We start from the raw sequence: 7,677 nt of genomic DNA, 5'->3' as shown, positions 1-7,677 counted from the left end.
AGTTCTGAAATTCAGAGTGCTTTAGAATAAAATTTTTAAAATGTTCTGAAGGTTTCAATGTCATCTCTGGGCTTTTTTTTTTTTTTTTAAACATCAAAGCAATAGCTCTGTTATAATCTGTAATTGCATTAGCCAGAGCAGATACTTCGCCCTGTGTTAAGCAACTCAGTGAAATAGGAAGGAAGAATCTGGTTGATACACATGATGTAGCCCTTTGGCAATGCCTATCAGGTTCATCTGCTTCCTTTGCAGTAGTTGCTTTATCTGTGCGCTATGAGTTGCTCTTGAAAAGAACACCTTTTAATGTACGCCACTCTTGTTTCCCTCTGTGTTTTTGCAGCAAGTGACTGGCAGAAGTTTTGGTGAGAAGGACTTTCGTTCTGGATTAGAAAACGGCATTCTTCTGTGTGAGTAAGTAACACAGTTTTGAGTCTTGAACACATTCTTGACTATAGATGAAATGAACTTTAGCTAGTATGTCTGATTGCTGGTTTCCTTTTGCAAGTTTTGACGTTGTGCATGCTGGTTATTTCACTGCAGCATCCTTTCAGTGCCAACACTATCTTGTTACAGTGAGAATCAAGATGTGGCTTAAAGAAAACAAGTTTTACAGAATGCATCCCTCACTCCACCCCAGCTCCTTAGTAGAGTTACGTGAAGTGAAAATGATGTTTTCTTTTTGGTTTCCTTTTATTTTAAGACGTTAACCACAGATTGGCAAATGGTGTTCCACACCTGCCTGCAGATTTCTCTGCTCCAGTGAAGTGTTTTGGACCAATGCCAGGTTCAAGCACTGTCAAGAATTAACCATCTGAACACCATCAATATTCAGCAGTTTTTATAGTTTTTGGAAAGTTTATACATCCTCTGAATTTTACCTAAAGGTGTATTGGAATGATGTGTTTTGTAATTTTTGGACAGGCGATGCAAGTTGGCTTCTTCATGTTTCTCTGTATGGTTTTAACAGCAAGTTTTTCAGCAGTCTTCCAAAAACATGTGACCTCAGATGCCAAAGCTATTGACTTTCAAGAGAAGTTTGGAAGTGTGCTCTATGCCCCTAGTTCTTTGAAAATCCCATGCAGGATGTCAGGAGTTTCGGAGAATGAACTGACCTGAATCATATGCATGTACTATTTTCTTTCCCTGGAAAGGCAGAGTTGTCACTGAAGTGGGTAAAAGCTGTCTTTGCACACCAGAAGGATGAAGCTTGTGCGGAAGAACTGAATGGATATTGAAATTTATGAATGAGATGTCCTGAGACATTTAGCCAGTGCACTTCAGCAACTGGTTTTTCTATACTACAAAAGGTGCAAGAACATGGAGTTTGTTTTCAGTAGTATGGTTGAGCTAATATTCTGTAAGTCAACTGTAAGTAGCTTACAACAGCTTTGAAACTTACTTGTGCAAGTACTGCTGTATATCTCACAGGTGTAAGTAATCTTCTTGAACTTCAGCAGCTAAAGAGTGAAAAAGTGTAAGGGAACTGATCTTGTTTAATTGTAGTTGCATGTCTTTGCTGACGAATGGCTTTGAGAGCAGGGAAATACTTGTTATTGTTGATCAAATGTGTAAACTCAGGAGCAGCATGGTGTCCACCTCTCTAAATGGAAGGGTTGCCTCTTATACAAGGTCTCGCTCACCGGTGTTCAACAGAAGTCACCTCACAGTGCTCTTTAAATGGTTCGTAGATAAAATTCTACTAGGCTACAAAGCATTACTGAGATAACTTCCGCTTTGGCCTTGCTAATGATGAACAGTTTGAGGCCAGCAATAAAAGCATGCTCCTTGCTGCTTCTGAGTTTACTGTACGAGCTCAGAAATTTGGAAATATAACGCTGAGAACTCTTAATGCATTTTTGAAAAGAAAAGACTTTGGCCTCTAATTTTTGTATCTCTTGCTCTGTGAGATGAGACCTGAAAGTGAGCCTGGGTCCTGAGAGAACCCAGCAGCAAGAAGGCTGAGAACTAATGTCAGCAGGTGGAATCTGCCACTATGCCAGGACTCTCCCAAACCCTGCTCCGGGCAGGCTTTTTGTACATAAAAAGGGAGGGGAGGAGAGGTTGGCTACATGGCAGAGTCCAGTCTGCTAACAGTTGGACTAGCCATGTGCAAAATGACCCAGGGGACATCTTTGTCTGTCTGCAGCAGGTTGCTGTAGCCTTATGTGCAGTAATGCCAGGCATCGCTCCAATTGGTTGCAATGTCTGTGGCCTACACTTGTTCAGTGCAGGTTCCTGTTTCAACAGAGCAGTAACAGAAATCTTTCCCTCTTTTGTGTGCTCCTTAAAGGGATATTTCAAAACCTGTAGTGGCATTCACAAGCTGTTTGTGGCATTTCCCTTCTGTGCTGACAAACCCTAGACTAATAAATCTCTCCCAGCTGTGGTTCTGGCAATTAGCACACTACCGAGATGTAAATGCTTGAGGTACTACTGTAGCAATCCACTGCAAACTCTGGCAGACATCGTTATGGTGGTTATAAATCACTCATTCACATCTGAAGGAACTGGGGCTGTTTAGTCTGGGGATATGGAGGCTGAGAGGAGACCTTATTGCTCTCTTCAAATACATGAAAGGTGATTACAGCAAGAACAGGGTTAGTCTCTTCTCACTGGTGACAGGTGATAGGACAAGGGAAAATGACCTCAAGTTGTGCCAGGGAAGGTTTAGGTTGGATATCAGGAAAAACTTTTTTACAGAAAGAATTGTTAAGCACTGGAATAGACTCCCCAGGGAAGTGGTTGAATCACCATCCCTGGATGTGTTTAAAAACTGTTCGGATGTGGTACTCAGGGACGTGATTTAGTGGAGGGTTGTTAAAGTTGGGGTAGTGTGGTTAGGTCGTGGTTGGACTCGATGATCTTTAAGGTCTTTTCCAACCTGAGCCATTCTATGATTCTATGATCTAGCAACCATGCACATATTTCAGTAAATGAAAACTAATATAACTCTGCCTTGCCAGCAGCATGGGCTCTCAGGAGGAGCACAGTGCTCTGGCAGTCTAACTAGTAGGAAGCATCACACTCAAGTTAGCCACAGGCACCTGAAGACCCTTGTGCCTGATTCCCTGGTAGTGTTTGCATGGTTGCTGGCATCTAGATCTGGCCTCATTATGGTACTTCTAAAGCTTGTTGCACTCAGTTCAAGAGCATATTTAAACAATGCAGGATGCCATGAAGTTACACGCTGACAGATGGGAATAACACAAGTTCTTCCTTCTTTCTGGATTTGAAAGCCCACTTGTGCAGTTTCCCTGACAGTACCAGCTCTGATTGTTCACCCAGCTGTGCTCAGAAGCCAATGACTACCACTTCTGTTTCTCTGAAATGATTTATTTCATGGCTTTGTAGCATAACTGTCTGGCATCAGTGCAGATGGTGACTTCAGCAAGGAGCATCAACATAGCTAGGAGATGCAATTCAAACTCTGTTCTTGCTTTATGTATTAAAATGTTATATGCAAAGACTGAGGAGTTTCCTGGCTGTTCTCTGCATGCATAGGTAAATGTTCCATGCTGGGGACATGACAGGAAACTATTTGATGGAGGAATACAACATTAACAGCAGCAAATACCCCTTGAAATCCCAATTTTTGCTCAGGCACACGTTCTTTTTCTTTTCATTGGTTCGTTTATTCTACTTTGTTACTGTTACATAGCCTTGATGTTACACTTTGACCCAGGTATCATAAGAAGCTAGAATTATTCAAGAGTAAATTAGTTTGTTATTTAGGGCTGAGGTGTTGCGATGCTGCATATTCAGGCATCTGAATGAAGGTTAACTGCAACAGAAAAAGTATATGCTATCTCTTTCCACTTGCTGTACTGATACTTTAGTATCTCTCCTTGTCCGGTCCTTCTGTTGCAAGTTTTCTCCAAAAGGACTAAAAGGTAAAGTTCTAATGAGTAACAACAGTTGGGATGTGCACTGTAGACAAAGGGCCTTAAACTCAAAGCAAATCCAGATTCATATATCTGCACCAGTGATTTGTCTTTGCAGTGAAGTTAAGCAGTGTCATGCTAAGAGGTGTTAACATAGGTTCTATATGTAGAACAAATTATCTGCGTGTCTGCTTTGTCTGTGTATGAACCAATTTATAGCAGTAAATGCAGCCATAATAAGTCTTTGATTTTTCTCAAATGTGAAAGTGCTAACACATATTTAACTCTATACCTTGGAAAGCCATGGCATTAATGCATAAAAGTGAAGGAGTAATAAACATATAAAATCAAACATAGGTGCCACTTGCATGTGTAATTCTGGATACCATTTTATGAGCATTTTCCCAAAGTTTTTTCTTTTTTCTTTTTCCCCAAGGCATTTATTTTGTAGATTAGTACATAGTGTTATGTAGCTTAATAAAATGTGCAGAAACAATATTTATTGTTTTTAGTTAGCACTCTGACTCTGTAACCTCTTCTTGTGAAAGAAGAGGTTCTTGTGTTTTGTGAAAGAGCAAATATAGGGGTAGTTTATTGCTCTTAGTCTTGGTAAAATTGGTAACATATAGTGAGTGGAGGGAAAAATTTTATCCTTTTCCTTGTGCAAGAAAATGTCCAGGAAGGGCCCTTCCCTTCAATCATGCATGCTCTTAAAAAAAAGCCTGCAATCTTTTTTGTACTTTTAAATTTGAGGGGAAAGGGGAAAAAAAAAAAAAGAGAGAGAAGTTAGTCATATACATAGATTATTTGAGTAGTAATTAAAGAAAAAATGAAGTGTGATTATAAATATGCGTGAGCTGAAAGTGATTGTGATTAAGATTTACTTAATGGAATTTATCATTTACTCTGTCATGAGAATAATTTTCTTCTATAAATAAGAAATCTCCTTAGCTTGTGTTCTTTATGTCTCTGGTGATGAATGAGCTGCTTATTCTCAGACAGCAGACTTTCTTAAGGCTTGCATCATGGCTATCATGCATCTGACCAAGCTTTGGGCTGGCATGAATGCTGTTTTCACTAAGAGCTGGATACATGCCAGATCAGTGCAAGTATAACGCTATGGAATAGAAAAACTTCGTTTTTGAGTCAATGGTGGTGTTAGGTGTGGAACCTTATTTCAGAGCAGCTTTAGTTGAATGTATGGCATTTCATTTTGGCTCTTTAAAAATCGGACTTTTCTTGCAAGCTAATGTCCTTTATTTAAAATTACCGCTTATGGAGACCTGGGGAAAATAAGTATGCAGTTACCTTTGTAGATTGTAGGATTTGGGTATGTCGTTTTACTTATCTGTCAGCGGTAAGAGCCTGGCATCAATTCAGCGCTCAGCTGTACAGTGTACAATGCAGATACTTATGATTAATTAAGTTTTGTTTGAATTTGCTATTCCTGGAAGCCAAGAAGGTATTTGAGTTTCACAGACATACTTGAAATTTTGAATGTGACCCATGCCTTAAGGTAAGAAGGGATTGGTGTTCTCCTGTGTTTTTCAGGCTGTGTATTGTAAAGCCAAAACATAATCAGCATCGTGGATTTGGCATGGCTCCAATTTAGAGAGATGGGCCCCAAGGCTCATTAAGCATTGAGACTTAGGTTCATGTGAGGACATCTGTAGCAGTTTTATATGGACCCGAAGTTTTTCATCTTTAAGTTTTACTGGCAACATTAAGATGATGAGCTACTTATTACAATAGCTTAGTTTGAAGGGTCAAGGGTGGTGTAAACCATAATGTTTAGCTGTATGCATGAGAAGGAGAGAATGGCTGTTGAGGGGTATACTCGAGTGCGATTAAAATGGCCTGTATTTGTAATTATGTTAAAAAAAAAATGCATCTCAGCAGACTAAATAGTGGGGTTTTTCCAGTGCAAGTTTGTGATTGACAGAGCAGGAGGCTCTGGAACACTGATCCATTCAAACTGAGTTTTGCTGAGGTACAAAGCAAGGTAATCCTGTGAGAGGTTTCAGCTTTCCAAGAGTGTCTGTTTAAGAGCTTGTTTTGAATAAATACTTTTGGAAATTATCCATTCTTATTGCTATCTTGTAAAATTGGGAGTTGTAAATCTGTAGGTACATGGGTTGTTGGTGGTAGGTTCTGTATAATAGTCCTTTTAAAGGCACAATCTTCCCTGTTGCCTTTCTTGAGCTGCTTTGCAAGACCTCTGTCTTATTCCTATTTCTAGTTGGCAGAGTATAGCCTGTGTTATGCTGTATTTGGCTTGACTTTTCTTAGTCCTACTGGTTTCGAAGTTATTTATTCTCCTTTCACTTATCAGACTGGACTGTGAGGCCTTTATATGACAAAAGCAGTTCTCTATTGCATGTTAAAAAAGCACCTTGTTCATCTGACACTAAATAAATAATAGCAGGGACATCATTAGCAATCACTCAAGAATGTTTTCCCCAAAATATTTTTGTAACCTCAAAAACAACTCCATATTTTGAAACTTCTTTGCTGCTTCCTTTGCAACAAAATCTTTTGACTTTTTGTTGTCTGCAATGTATCAATGTGTTTTGTTCATATTTAAGATTAATAGTGTATTTTCTTCATCTTTTCAACTATTTTGGGCATGTTAGAGGTGCCACTATATTGCTCAGGTTTAAATATGTAGATACTAAAACTGGCTGGACTAGTAATTGTCGAGAGCTGAAAAGCTGTTTGTTAAAATATAGATTTGTAAAACTTAATTTTAAATAGAGAATTGTCTCCTTGAAAGTTTATTGTGGATAGGATTTTGTGGATAGGATTTCCGGAACTCGCAAATATGAAATACCTTTTTGCTTTAAGTGTAGGTCATTAGTCAGCTTTTCTTTTTAGGAATATGATCTGCAGTTTGAGCTAAGAACTCTGTTGGATGCATACCCATCCAGCCTGGATTCCTCTGTGAACCACACATCATTTCAACCTTTCATTTTTCCACTTCTGAAGCTTATTCTCTGAAATTTTTCCTCTTAGAAGCTAAGTCTTCTTGGAGGCTGGATTTGGCAGCCATCCTTTGAATATTTTCTTAACTGACGCTTTCTTGCAAGAATTTCGTGTGCAGTTGTCTTGGTGCTTTTCATTAGATCTTTTATCAGCTGTTGCCTGAAACGCCTTCTTTTCCTGGCAGAAGCCTTTCAAATTCTTAACCAGTGATAAACAACCCCAGGAAGGTCTCATAGGTTAGTCACACAGCGGCTAGTACTGATTTCAGCCTGTCTGTCCTACTGCAGAGATACCTTATCTCCTGGAATTTCAAGCCTTGGGGATGGTACCAAATAGAGCAATTGATTCTCCCAACACGTACCAGAGCTGTTTTTCACAAGGGGAAGGAAGTGACCTACCTTCTCCCTAGAAGAGTGGGAGAGGATCAACTTTCCATTGCCGCTGCGCCCTGATATTTTCATAAGGTAAGGCTATTGCTGTGCAGTCTTACCAAGCTGCACCTAAGAGCTGACCAGCAAAGGATCTAAGTCAGTGCCTGGTTGGGAGAAGGGATAGATGGGATGGATGTGTAAGTGTTGTGTTGAAAGTGGAAAGAGAACTTTAAGGAGAGAAGTGAAAACAGGGCTGACTTGACTCAGGGCAAGTGCATAAATGCCAGAAAAGCTGGACAGAAATCCTAGCTGAGAGTTTGAAAGACCTTGGTAATGAGTCAGGTGTGCGCATGCAGGGACTGCTGTTGTACATAGGGAACCTGTAGAGCTTTGGTTTTACCCTGTGTTGGATTGCTGTTTTGAGGGGGGGTTGGTGTTTTCTT

At 39.8% G+C, this 7,677-nt stretch overlaps 1 protein-coding gene across 1 annotated transcript in view; it reads left to right on the top strand.

The window, feature by feature from the left end:
• The first annotated feature begins 342 nt into the window (after positions 1-342).
• The window catches only part of LIMCH1 (LIM and calponin homology domains 1), a 104,626-nt gene continuing 97,291 nt past the window's right edge, over positions 343-7,677 (top strand). Inside the window, exon 1 of the mRNA XM_010710242.3 lies at positions 343-411. The gene's annotated coding sequence lies outside the window, so the exon portion shown is untranslated. The remainder of the gene's footprint in view (positions 412-7,677) is intronic.

This window comes from Meleagris gallopavo, chromosome 4 (assembly GCF_000146605.3).
Source record: "Meleagris gallopavo isolate NT-WF06-2002-E0010 breed Aviagen turkey brand Nicholas breeding stock chromosome 4, Turkey_5.1, whole genome shotgun sequence".
Lineage (NCBI taxonomy): Eukaryota > Metazoa > Chordata > Aves > Galliformes > Phasianidae > Meleagris > Meleagris gallopavo.
This window is presented reverse-complemented; position numbering and strand designations above follow the sequence as displayed.